We start from the raw sequence: 13,782 nt of genomic DNA on the forward strand, positions 1-13,782 counted from the left end.
AAGCCAAGCCAAAGACATAGTACTGGATTCATGTATACAAACTGAATAGTACATAAGCATATATTCTACATATTTTCTATGATTAATTAACCCCTATATTCCAACAGTCCCCCTTTTGGTCTCATGAAAATGAGACCAACCACCAGTTAACTTATGGGACCGAGACCTCAGGAGTTTTTGCAAGGACCGGCATCTCCGACCCCTTATTAAACTTAACCTCATAAACTTGGCCATTATGAACACACTTCAGTCCAGTGGGGGCCCCAACACAGTGTTCAGGAAAGTCAGTCCAATCCGCAAAGTACTGATCGGGTTCGTTATGGGCCCCCCAGGCTGACCGCAAACACTTTGTACAGTTGTTTCCTTCTCCAGACCCTTCAAGGGTTCGGAACAACATCACCCATAGTCCCCACATAGTGTTCATCACAGCCCCCTAAATTCTGTTGACTTCGATATAGAAATATCACTTCAAATACTGAAATACAGTCACTGTAATCCAATAGTCTCTTTAAAGGGACCCGTTAAAAACTCTTAGTCCGTGGTTTCTTCACAGGTTCTCAGTCATCTTCGTTCGAATCTGTTCCAGTGTCCGTGTCAGTGGGTCCGTTGCTGTTCACTGACTCCAATGATACCACGTCTCTCCTTTTCCCAGTAGTCGAACCGCGTGGGACGTCCTCTCCACCACTCTGTAGGGTCCTGTCCACCTGGGCTCCGACCACTTGCTCCTGATCACCTTTAGTAGAACCCACTCCGCGGCTGATGGTGTCGGGGTTTCACCTTTCCGTTCGGTACTTGTAACCTGTTGTGAAAAAGCTGATATCAGAGCCGTTAGTTTATCATAATAAAGCTTACATCTCATTGGACTTACCTCTTCCTTTGTGGTCTGAATCCCAGCTCCAGGTCCCAGAAACTGGTGCCCCGTTTGTAGTTCGTACGGAGTAAATCCTGTCACATAACTTACCGAACTCCTTATTGACATCAATGCCAATTTAATTTGGTCCGTGCCTGTACTTTCCCGATCTTACCTTTTATTGTTTGGTTCATTCTCTCCACTTTTCCTTGGGATTGTGGATGATACACCTTTCCAAAGGCATGTTTTAACCCTAACATCGCTTTTACCTCCTGTAAATCTTCATTCTTAAAATGACTTCCATTATATGTCCTGATCTTCCTAGGAAACCCATGTATAGGAATGTACTGGTTGATTAGGAACTTAATTACCGTCTTTGCATCTTCTCTTTTGGCAGGGATTGCTTCAGTCCAACCTGTGAACACATCAACTGCTGCTAAGAGGTATCGATACCCCTTGCCCTCTCTATCATGTCCGTGTAATCAATTACAATTTCCTGCCCTGGTAACTTAGGCAACGGAAACTGTCCTTCGTGAGGTTTCACAGTCGCCTTGACATTATATGTCATACATACCTTACAGTCTCTGATATGATTCTCCACCATTGCCGGCAGGAAGGGGTGCCACCAATGTACCAAATACCTTATCATCTGCTTCTTTCCACAGTGGGTTAACCCATGCGCCTCCTCCAGGAGGGGTTTCATGAGTCCAGATGGTAATACTGGCCTACCGTCCATTGATCTCCACAGTCCTTGATCTTCGGTTGCCCCCCTTTCTTTCCATACCATCATTTCCTGGGGTGATGCCTGCACTTGTTCCTGAATTATTACTCCTACCTCACAAGGTGGCAATAAGTCATGTGCCATTCTATCTGCCTGCATCATAATAAACTGAGGGCCGTTCCCTGCTGCCCTTTTTACGGCCGTGTCTGCTTCCTGATTTCCCCGAGCTACCATCGTATCTGTTTTATCATGGCTCTTACATTTAATAACTGCTAATGCCCTTGGTTTCAAGAGGGCCTCATCCAATTTCCTAACATCCTTCTCGTGTTTAATTGGGGTCCTTGCTGCTGTTAAAAACCTACTTCTAATCCATTGACTCAGCTCAACCTGTATTGTCCCTACCACATATGCCGAATCTGTATATATAGTTACCTCCTTTCCTTCTGCCCATTCTAATGCTGCTATCATTCCCTGTAGTTTGGCCAGTTGTGCTGACTCCTTTCCTCTCACTGTCCCTGTCATAATTTCTTCAAATCCTTCTGTGGTTCTCCGTACTACTGCATAGGCGGCTTTTAATCCGTCCGTGGGATGTCTGTAACAACAACCATCTATAAATAAGGTTTCATCTGGTTCTCTCAAGGGTGAAGCCTGTAAATCAGGTCTTATTTTAATATCCCTTAGAACCCTCTTTTCACAACAGTGTGGTTCTCCCTCTCCCATATTGTCTGCCATTTTAATGCCTTCAAGGGTAAACGTAATATTTGGAGCATTCAGGATCTTTTCCAGTCTCGTCTGCCTCAGTGACGTCATTGTAAACGCTGTCGAGCTCACAAATGCTACAATATTGTGTGTTGTTAATACCGTCAGGGCATGTCCCATCACTATGTGTGCCACCTTTTGTAAAATCTTTGATACCCCCGCTGCATGTTTCGTACATGGTGGGTGTCTGTCTTCATCGGATCTAGTGTTATACTCACATACATGAGCACACAACTTCCACCCCCTTTTTTCTGAAAAAGAACACCAACAATCGTGTGTGCTTTTTCAGAAACATCCAAAATGAAAGGGTGTCTATAATTTGGAATCGCCAAATCTATAGCGGTTGTAAGAGCTTGCTTAAGTAGAATAAAACTCATCTCAGCCTGTGCAGTCCATTCAAGTGTAGCTCCCAGATTCTTCATCCCCTTCTCATTCATTAAAGTTCGCAGTGGATGTGACAACTCACCATTCGATGGGATAAACTGCCTACTATAACCTGTCAAACCCAAAAACGAAAGCATTTCCTTAACTATCTTAGGTTTTGGATGATGTAGTATCGCTGTACGATGCACAGGGGATATCCCTGTACCTTTCGCTGAGACCATTCTTCCTAAAAAGGAGACCACTTGTCTACAACATTGCAACTTCAAACGAGAGACTTTAAGACCTGCCTTGAACAGCTGCATTAGCAGGAGCCTTGTGGCCTCCAAACAGGAGACATGATCAGGTGCTGCCAATAAGATGTCATCTATGTACTGGATCAGAACTACCCCACCTGGCAGTACTAGCCCCCTCAGCTGTTCTTTCAAAACCTGATTGAAAATCCCTGGGCATAAGATAAAGCCCTGCGGGAGTCGAGTATAACGTAACTTTATACCTCTATACGTAAAGGAAAACACATCTCTAAACTGTTCTGCCAGCGGCAAACAAAATAAAGCATTCGCTAAATCTATACAAGAGAACCACTTGTGGTCTGGAGTTAAAGCAGTCATGGCGGTATATGGGTTCGGTACTGGAACTGTAGGTATTCGCACAATACCATTAATGCACCTTAAGTCATGAGCCGTACGATATTTGCCCGTGTCCTGTTTCGGAACAGGTAAGATGGATGTATTCCAACTTGAACACGAATGTTCCAACACCCCTGAATACATTAGGCCATCAATGGTATCTGCCACACCCACCTCAGCCTCGGGTTTATGGGGATACTGTGTCTGCCAAATGGGAGTATAATCTGAAAGTTCAAATGTTATGGGATCAACTTGCTGGCAAAAACCCACGTCTGCTGGTCCCACTGACCAAAGGTCCTCAGGGATAGAATCTAACATTGGGCAGAGTCGGGATGATCCATCCTTTCTCTACCATGAAAGCGTTCAATCTGTCTATGCTCAAGGAGGACCCGATCATTTGAAGGGTACAAAATCCTGTACGCCTGACCAGATAGAGAGAACTGCACTGTCGGTAATTGAGTGTCTGGCCAGTCCCTCAAGGACATCAAGTTCTGACACATCGGTCCCAAATCTTTTGCCTGGTGATTAGTGCCAATTGCAAGAATGACATGAAGAATGGCCTCACCAGCCATCACATACCACTCCAGCTGCTCAGATGTCAGTGCAACCGTAGCGGCTACTCCCTCCTTTCCAAACACTATGTAGTCCGAATTAATCTCCCATTGCATGCCCTCTACCTCTTCACAAAAGGCATGCTGATAAATTTCATCCCCATTTCTATCGTAAAAGAGGGTAACATGGGGGGGATCCGAGGGAGGGGTATATGGGTGTAACGTCTGGGTCCACAGCTTCCATTGATTATAAAGCTTTAGCAACCCTCCCTTCTGTGGGTTCTCCGGTTCCAGCAGTCCCCAGTAAATTTCAGCCCATAGTCCCTCAGACGCGGATCCTCCAGCGGCTGACAACAACATCTGAGAACTGGAACAAAGCGTAGTTAATGAACAGTTCATTGAATACCCATTTGGAAAGGTGACCTCTATTCCGCTGGGTCCGCAAAGGATCGATGCTCCACACCTGACCAGCAGATCTCTGCCCAAAAGATTAGTAGGGCACATTGCCGACAGAATATATTAATGTGCAAAAGTCTGTCCTGCCACAGAAGTGACTAGTGGTGTAGAAAACGGCAGATTTTCTGGTGTACCCGAGAACCCTATCAACTGGACGCTAGAGGATGACTTTTTTGATGAAACAGTGCCAGTAAGTGTTGAAAATCTGGCACCCATATCTACTAAAAATGATACTTCCATGTCCATCACTTTAATCTGCAGGAAGTGTTCTGCCAACCTAGCCTGCTCTTGGGTGCTTGGGCCCCGTCACTATGGGTAACCTTGCTCCTCCTCCGTCAGCAATGGGAATTGTCTCATCGGAGCTAGAGCCGCATGGGGTGCCTGATGTACTGGGGGTGGCACTTACGATCTCTGGGGCTGGACCCAAAGCTCATATTGTGGTGGCCAATATCCCCTTCCCCCAGTGCCCTGAGGACCCCATGCTAGGGGGCAGTCTCTCTTCCAGTGTCCTGGCTGACCACATCCAAAACATACGGCTGGCTGCATTCGTGGAACACCCCCGACCTCTCCCTCTTACTCGGAATCCCCCCATTGGACCCCCAGTACTGATCCCATGGGTGGAACCCGGTACCCAATTTGGGACCGGGTGCCAATTCATATTATTCCCTTGTGGTGGCTGCGGTGGCTGCTGAATCATCTGGTTCGCACCCTTTGAGGAAATCTTTTTTGCCTCATTGGCCTTTTTCCTAGCCTCTTCCAGTTGAAGCTTAAGGAGTTGCACTTGTGCAGACTCCGTAATTTGTTTGTCCTCCTTCTGCTTAGCCCTATAACGCTTCATGTGATGGGCCAAATGTTTTTCCCATTGCTCAGTCGAGCAACCAGGAATATCAGGGTTATTCTCTAACGCCTCCCTGACTACAGCTGGCAACCCGCTCGTTACTGCAGACCTAAATAGTGTAGTCTGCAAGGGTTCTGTGGCTGGGTGTACTCCTGCTTTATCTGTCCAACTCTCCTTACACTGACTCAAAAAGGTTGAGATCTCCTCATCCTCCTTAATGGAAAAGGTCAGGGACTGCATGACACTGGGGCGAAAGGGAAACTTATCCTGCATTGCACCTGACCCTGTCTTTTGTGTGTGATCATTCTTCCCCTAATAGTGACCGGCTGTTCCTCATCCTCGCTCTCCACATTCACACTCGCTATCTCACTTTCCTCGTCCCGACCTCGCTCACGCTGCCATCTCACACTCACTGGGTCACCTCCCCTCGCCTCTTCTTCCTGTTGTCTATGTGAGGAATGGGGGTGGAATGATCCTCTGACCTTCCTAATGAGAAGGCATTCTCAAGGGTTTGTTCTTGCTCTCTCTCATTTGTTTTTTTCCAGTCGCATACTAGTTTCCCTTACTTTACGTACATTGTTCTGTATTTCCTTCATTAACTCCTTCATTTCCTCCACCCTTTCCTGCATAACTCTCTTAAATCTCTCCTTCGCCTCCTGGAGTTCGTGACCTGCTAATTCAGTGACATTCACTATTCCCTCACTTATCTGCATCGCTGGCATCTGGGGAATCGGATAAGGTGGTGGCAACGTCTCTGGTAACTTTGGATAGAGCGGGGCTGATGGCTTAACCTCCCCTGTCATCTCCTCCCCCGTTTTCTCCTTTGTGATAGGGGATGCCTTTTTAGTAGCATGCTGAAGGTTTGTTTCCACAGCCATGAAAGCCAATGTCATGTTATGTAAATATGCTCTCCTCTGCTCCTTCGCTTCCTTCTGTTGTTTAAATTTTCTTCTATTCAAGATAGACCCTTGTCCCTCTTTCTCATGTTCCTGTACCTCCTTTGTCGCCTCCCTTTCGGCTTTTCCTAAGTACAATACAAGCCTGATTTTTCCTAATCCTAGCGGCACCTTCCCTTGACTCTGCAGCTCTTTCCATATCTGATCGTATCGTTTCATAGCCTTTACTTCCTCTCCCTTCGGTAGTCCGCCCATTAATTAACTCCTTGTTTTTTCCCACTGCTGGTTTACAGATGGAGGATTCCATCCACATCCCTCATACTCCTGACATTCCTCTCCTTCCATCTTACGTTCCTATCTTTTTCCCTTCAGACCTCGTAATTCAATCAGTCTCTCACCTGATAGAATTTTGCCCCCCGTCAATTTACCTTGAACCTTCACACTTTCCCACAAACACAAAAGGAAAACTTATCACAATACTAAAACAAGTAACTATTATACAATATTGAACAAGGAAAACTTAGCACACTACTAAAAAATGTAACTGTTATACAATATGTTCACTAAATCTATTTGGCCAAGAACTCTAACTTTTATATCTATGTCTCTACTAGGGGACTCTAACCCCTATTTCTCTTTTTTTTAAATTTTTTTATTTTACACACCATAAACCACATTGACCATTTTCCTTTTCAAATATATAGTGTCATTTTCTCCCCCCCCCCTCCTCCCATCCCACCCTCCCTACCTCCCCCCACATCCATTTAAAGTACAAAATCTAGGATACATTAAACCAGTCAAACAATGTTGTCATTCAATAAAAATAAACAAGAAATTCCACTGAGTCAATTCTTTTAATTTTCTTCTCCTTTCGTTAATTTAGGTAGTGAATGTCCCCGGTAGGTTTTCTCTATTGTGTTTCATGTAAGGCTCCCATATTTGTTCAAATATTTCAATATTATTTCTTAAACTATATGTTATTTTTTCTAATGGAATACATTTATTCATTTCTATATACCATTGTTGTATTTTCAAATTATCTTCCAATTTCCAGATTGACATAATACATTTTTTTGCTACGGCTAGAGCTATCTTAACAAATCTTTTTTGTGCATCCTCCAAATCAATTCCAAATTCTTTGTTTTTTATGTTACTTAGGAGGAAGATCTCTGGATTCTTTGGTATATTGTTTTCTGTAATTTTATTTAATATTTGGTTTAGATCTTCCCAAAATTTTTCTACTTTCTCACATGTCCAGATTGCATGAATTGTTGTTCCCATTTCTTTTTTACATCAAAAACATCTATCAGATACTGTTGGGTCCCATTTATTAAACTTTTGAGGTGTAATGTATAGCCTGTGTATCCAGTTATATTGTATCATACGTAACCTCGTATTTATTGTATTTCTCATCGTTCCAGAACATAATTTCTCCCATGTTTCCTTTTTTATCTTTATATTTAAATCTTGTTCCCATTTTTGTTTAGTTTTACCATTTGTTTCCTTATTCTCCTTTTCTTGCAGTTTAATATACATATTTGTTATAAATCTTTTGATTATCATTGTATCTGTAATCACATATTCAAAGTTACTTCCCTCTGGTAACCTCAGACTGCTTCCTAATTTGTCCTTCAAGTAGGATCTCAATTGGTGATATGCCAGCACTGTATCTTGAGTTATATTGTATTTATCTTTCATTTGTTCAAAGGATAATAATCTATTTCCTGAAAAACAATTTTCTATTCTTTTGATCCCTTTTTTCTCCCATTCTCTAAAGGAAAGGGTATCTATTGTAAAAGGGAGTAACTTATTTTGCGTCATTATTAGTTTTGGTAATTGGTAATTTGTTTTATTCCTTTCTACATGAATCTTTTTCCAAATATTGAGCAGATGATGTAATACTGGAGAACTCCTACGTTGTACCAATTTTTCATCCTATTTATATAATATGTGTTCAGGTATCTTTTCCCCTATTTTATCTAATTCTAATCTAGTCCAATCTGGCTTTTCCCTTGTTTGATAAAAATCTGATAGGTATCTTAATTGTGCGGCTCTATAATAATTTTTAAAGTTTGGCAGTTGTAAGCCTCCTTGTTTATACCATTCTGTTAATTTATCTAGTGCTATCCTCGGTTTCCCCCCTTTCCTTATTATTTTCTTTAACTTCTTGAAGAATTTCTCTGTCAAATGTATTGGCAATGCCTGAAATAGGTATAATATCCTTGGGAAAATGTTCATTTTAATACAGTTTATCCTTCCTATTAGTGTTAATGGTAAATCTTTCCAATGCTCTAAATCGTCCTGTAATTTTTTCATTAGTGGATAATAATTGAGTTTATATAGATGGCCGAAATTTTTATTTATTTGTATACCTAGGTATCTTATTGCTTGCATTTGCCATCTGAATGGTGATTCCTTCTTAAATTTTGAGAAATCCGCATTATTCATTGGCATGGCTTCACTTTTATTTACGTAACCCGACACTTCTCCATATTCCTTCAATTTCTTATAAAATTCTTTTATTGATAGTTCTGGTTCTGTTAAGTATACTATAACATCATCCGCAAATAAACTGATTTTATATTCCTTGTCTTTTATTTTTATCCCTTTTATATTATTTTCTGTTCTTATCAATTCTGCTAACGCGAACAATAAGGGTGATAGTGGGCATCCCTGCCGTGTTGACCTGCTTAAGTTAAATTGCTTTGATATATATCCTTTTACTGTCACTTTCGCCAATGGCCCCTTATATAATGCTTTAATCCAATTAATATACTTCTCTGGTAAACTGAATTTTTGCAATACTTTGAATAGATAATTCCATTCTACTCTGTCAAAGGCCTTCTCTGCGTCTAAAGCAACTGCTTGGCGCTTTACTCCCTTCTACTGCATGAATTAAGTTAATAAATTTACAAATATTGTCTGTTGTGCGTCTTTTTTTAATAAATCCAGTTTGGTCTACATTTACCATTTTAGGTACATACTCTGCTAATCTGTTTGCTAATAGTTTAGCTATTATCTTATAATCTGTGTTAAGTAATGATATTGGTCTATATGACGCTGGTGCGAGTGGATCTTTCCCTTGCTTTAGTATTACTGTAATTATTGCTGTTTTACATGAATCTGGTAAGCTTTGTGTTTTATCAATCTGGTTGATTACTTCCAGGAGGGGAGGAATTAATAAATCTTTAAATGTTTTATAGAATTCTATTGGGAATCCATCCTCTCCTGGTGTTTTATTATTTGGTAATTTTTTTATTATCTCTTGTATTTCTACTATTTCAAATGGTTCTGTTAATTTATTTTGTTCCTCTATTTGTAATTTTGGTAGTTCAATTTTAGTTAAAAATTCATCTATTTTGCCTTCTTTCCCTTCGTTTTCAGTTTGGTATAATTGTTCATAGAATTCTCTAAAGTTTTCCTTCATTTCCGTTGGATTATGTGATTTGTTTGTCTTTTTTCCTTGATGCCAATACCATTTTCTTAGCTTGTTCTGTCTTAAGCTGCCATGCTAGAATTTTGTGTGTTTTTTCCCCTAATTCATAATATTTCTGTTTTGTCTTCATTATGTTCTTCTCCACCTTATATGTTTGTAGTGTTTCATATTTCACAGACAGGGATTTTCAAATACACTCCTGATTCCCTGTCCCAACTGGTGGGGGAGGAGGGGGGGGGTATGCGGCTCTCTGCAAGCACTCATCTATCACAGTACTTCAGCTCAGTTTAAGTGTAGTGCACACCTTACTCGTGACTCCTCCAGCGATGCCATAGTGCCGTGTCTGTGGCTTGGACCATGAGGCAGAGAGAGAGAAAGAGAGAGAGAGAGAGAGAACTGTATTTCATACAGTTCTGAGCTGGGCAACTGGACAGTGATGACCCTATGAAATTTAAATGAGCCAAAAGCAAGGTGTGCACTAATGGGTGGCCAGAATCCGAGCAGGTGATGCGACCCCTGAATAAGTTTCAGTCAGAGAGGGCACGCGACCCTCCTCAATCAAAGAGGTTCCAGAGAGACCGCATGTTCCTCCACAATCCATCAGGCAGATAACTTCCTGTTCACCTTTCTGTCATGGTATGGCACAGACATGTGGGCCATAGGGCCTATCCCATTTCTGCACTGTTCTGTGTTCTCTCTTTGGTCTCGGGTGCCAGAAGATGTGGGGGTGGGTGGAAGGTGGTGGCTATTGTGCTATTATTTAACACAGGGGATAAGTGTGAGCAAAACAACTACAGGCCATAGAATTGGTAAATTGCTGGTGGGGATTCTCAGGGACCGACCATTCTTATGGATATTTGGGTAGTCAGCGCTTGGCAAGGTGAAGCTTTATCTGGAAGGTTATATCACATTGGAGACAAGAGTTTTGGATTCAAAACTGGCTCAGTGGCAGGAGGCAGAAGGTGGCAGGAGTTGGAGGCCAGTGTCCAGTGGTGTGCCAAAGGAGTTGATATGGAGGCCATTATTATCAGTATTAGTGGTTGGAATGGTAGTGTCATTTCCCTGAAAAGGAGATCTGTTCGATGTGGCAAGTGGGGTGGGGGTGGGGATTGGGGAAGAGGGAAGAGTTCGGGGAAGAGGGAGGGGTTCGGGGCAGAGGGAGGGGTTCGGGGCAGAGGGAGGGGTTCGGGGAAGAGGGAGGGGTTCGGGGAAGAGGGAGGGGTTCGGGGAAGAGGGAGGGGTTCGGGGAAGAGGGAGGGGTTCGGGGAAGAGGGAGGGGTTCGGGGAAGAGGGAGGGGTTCGGGGAAGAGGGAGGGGTTCGGGAAGAGGAGGGGTTCGGGGAAGAGGGAGGGGTTCGGGGAAGAGGGAGGGGTTCGGGGAAGAGGGAGGGGTTCGGGGAAGAGGGAGGGGTTCAGGGAAGAGGGAGGGGTTCGGGGAAGAGGGAGGGGTTCGGGGAAGAGGGAGGGGTTCGGGGAGGAGGGAGGGGTTCGGGGCAGATGGAAGGGTTCGGGGAAGAGGGAGGGGTTTGGGGCAGATGGAAGGGTTTGGGGAAGAGGGAGAGTTCGGGGAAGAGGGAGGAGTTCGGGGAAGAGGGAGGAGTTCGGGGAAGAGGGAGGAGTTCGGGGAAGAGGGAGGAGTTCGGGGAAGAGGGAGGAGTTCGGGAAGAGGGAGGAGTTCGGGGAAGAGGGAGGAGTTCGGGGAAGAGGGAGGAGTTCGGGGAAGAGGGAGGAGTTCGGGGAAGAGGGAGGAGTTCGGGGAAGAGGGAGGAGTTCGGGGAAGAGGGAGGAGTTCGGGGAAGAGGGAGGAGTTCGGGGAAGAGGGAGGAGTTCGGGGAAGAGGGAGGAGTTCGGGGGAAGAGGGAGGAGTTCGGGGAAGAGGGAGGAGTTCGGGGAAGAGGGAGGAGTTCGGGGAAGAGGGAGGAGTTCGGGGAAGAGGGAGGAGTTCGGGGAAGAGGGAGGAGTTCGGGGAAGAGGGAGGAGTTCGGGGAAGAGGGAGGAGTTCGGGGAAGAGGGAGGAGTTCGGGGAAGAGGGAGGAGTTCGGGAAGAGGGAGGAGTTCGGGGAAGAGGGAGGAGTTCGGGGAAGAGGGAGGAGTTCGGGGAAGAGGGAGGAGTTCGGGAAGAGGGAGGAGTTCGGGGAAGAGGGAGGAGTTCGGGGAAGAGGGAGGAGTTCGGGGAAGAGGGAGGGGTTCCGGGAAGAGGGAGGGGTTCCGGGAAGAGGGAGGGGTTCCGGGAAGAGGGAGGGGTTCCGGGAAGAGGGAGGGGTTCCGGGAAGAGGGAGGGGTTCGGGGAAGAGGGAAGGGTTCGGGGAAGAGGGAAGGGTTCGGGGCAGAGGGAGGGGTTCGGGGCAGAGGGAAGGGTTCGGGGAAGAGGGAAGAGTTCGGGGAAGAGGGAGGGGTTCGGGGAAGAGGGAGGGATTCGGGGAAGAGGGAGGAGTTCGGGGAAGAGGGAGGAGTTCGGGGAAGAGGGAGGGGTTCGGGGAAGAGGGAGGGGTTCGGGGAAGAGGGAAGGGTTCGGGCAGAGGGAAGGGTTCGGGGAAGAGGGAGGAGTTCCGGGAAGAGGGAGGGTTCGGGGATGAGGAAGGATTCGGGGACGAGGGAAGAGGGAGGGGAAGAGGGAGGGGGTTCGGGGAAGAGGGAAGGATTCGGGGAAGAGGGAGGGGTTCGGGGAAGAGGGAGGGTTCGGGGCAGAGGGAGGGGTTCGGGGCAGAGGGAAGGGTTCGGGGAAGAGGGAAGAGTTCGGGGAAGAGGGAAGAGTTCGGGGAAGAGAGAGGGGTTCGGGGAAGAGGGAAGGATTCGGGGAAGAGGGAGGAGTTCGGGGAAGAGGGAGGGGTTCGGGGAAGAGGGAGGGGTTCGGGGAAGAGGGAAGGATTCGGGGAAGAGGGAAGAGTTCGGGGAAGAGGGAGGGGTTCGGGGAAGAGGGAAGGATTCGGGGAAGAGGGAGGGGTTCGGGGAAGAGGGAGGGTTCGGGGCAGAGGGAGGGGTTCGGGGCAGAGGGAAGGGTTCGGGGAAGAGGGAGAGTTCGGGGAAGAGAGAGGGGTTCGGGGAAGAGGGAAGGGTTCGGGGCAGAGGGAAGGGTTCGGGGAAGAGGGAGGAGTTCAGGGAAGAGGGAGGGGTTCGGGGAAGAGGGAAGGATTCGGGGACGAGGGAAGAGTTCGGGGAAGAGGGAGGGGTTCGGGGAAGAGGGAGGGGTTCGGGGAAGAGGGAGGGTTCGGGGCAGAGGAGGGGTTCGGGGCAGAGGGAAGGATTCGGGGAAGAGGGAGGAGTTCGGGGAAGAGGGAGGGGTTCGGGGAAGAGGGAGGGGTTCGGGGAAGAGGGAGGGTTCGGGGCAGAGGGAGGGGTTCGGGGAAGAGGGAAGGATTCGGGGAAGAGGGAGGAGTTCGGGGAAGAGGGAAGGATTCGGGGAAGAGGGAGGGGTCGGGGCAGAAAGGTCGGGGTGAGAGAAGGGTTGGGACTGGGGCGGGGTTTAGGTCCATGGGCGGGGTTTGCGGCAGGGTTTTGGACAGTGGGTGGGGTTTGGGACGTTTCTCTTTGAATGTTATCGGAATCGCGCGCCTCCTGGTCTCTGGGTGCGCGCACTGGCACCTGCTCAGCTCCTTCGCGCCCCGTCATGACGCGTCACTCCGGCCGCTTCCCGCGCACGATCATATGACGTCCGTAGAGCTCTAGTCACGTGTGTGGCGCGGCAAGATGGCGGAGGTATTACAGCGGAAACTCCAGGCAGAGCTGGAGAAATACCAGGGAGTTCAGAAAGGTGAGGGAGGGAGAGAGAGAGAGAGGAAAGGGAGGAGGATGGGGGTGGAAGGGGAAGGGGAGGGGAGGGAGCAGAGGGAGGGGGGAAGAGAAGGACAGGGAGGAAGGGGGCGAGGGATGGGGAGGGAGGAAGGGGGCGAGGGATGGGGAGGGAGGAAGGGGGCGAGGGATGGGGAGGGAGGAAGGGGGCGAGGGATGGGGAGGGAGGAAGGGGGCGAGGGATGGGGTGGGAGGAAGGGGGCGAGGGATGGGGAGGGAGGAAGGGGGCGAGGGATGGGGAGGGAGGAAGGGGGCGAGGGAGAGATGAAAAGGGTAGAGGGGTGAGGAGTAGGAGTATGGTGATGGAGATGGAGGAGACAGGGAGAGGAGGGGATGGAGGAGAGAGAGAGAGGAAGGTGAGGAGGGGGATAGAGGGAGGAGAGTTGGTGGTGGATGGGGAGGGTGGGGATAGGTGGGTAGGGGTTGGGGTGGAGAGGGGAGGGTAGTAGTAGGAGGTGTGGAGTGGGAGGGAGATGG

The sequence above is a fragment of the Narcine bancroftii genome, chromosome 2 (genome assembly GCF_036971445.1).
Source record: "Narcine bancroftii isolate sNarBan1 chromosome 2, sNarBan1.hap1, whole genome shotgun sequence".
Classification (NCBI taxonomy): Eukaryota; Metazoa; Chordata; class Chondrichthyes; order Torpediniformes; family Narcinidae; genus Narcine; species Narcine bancroftii.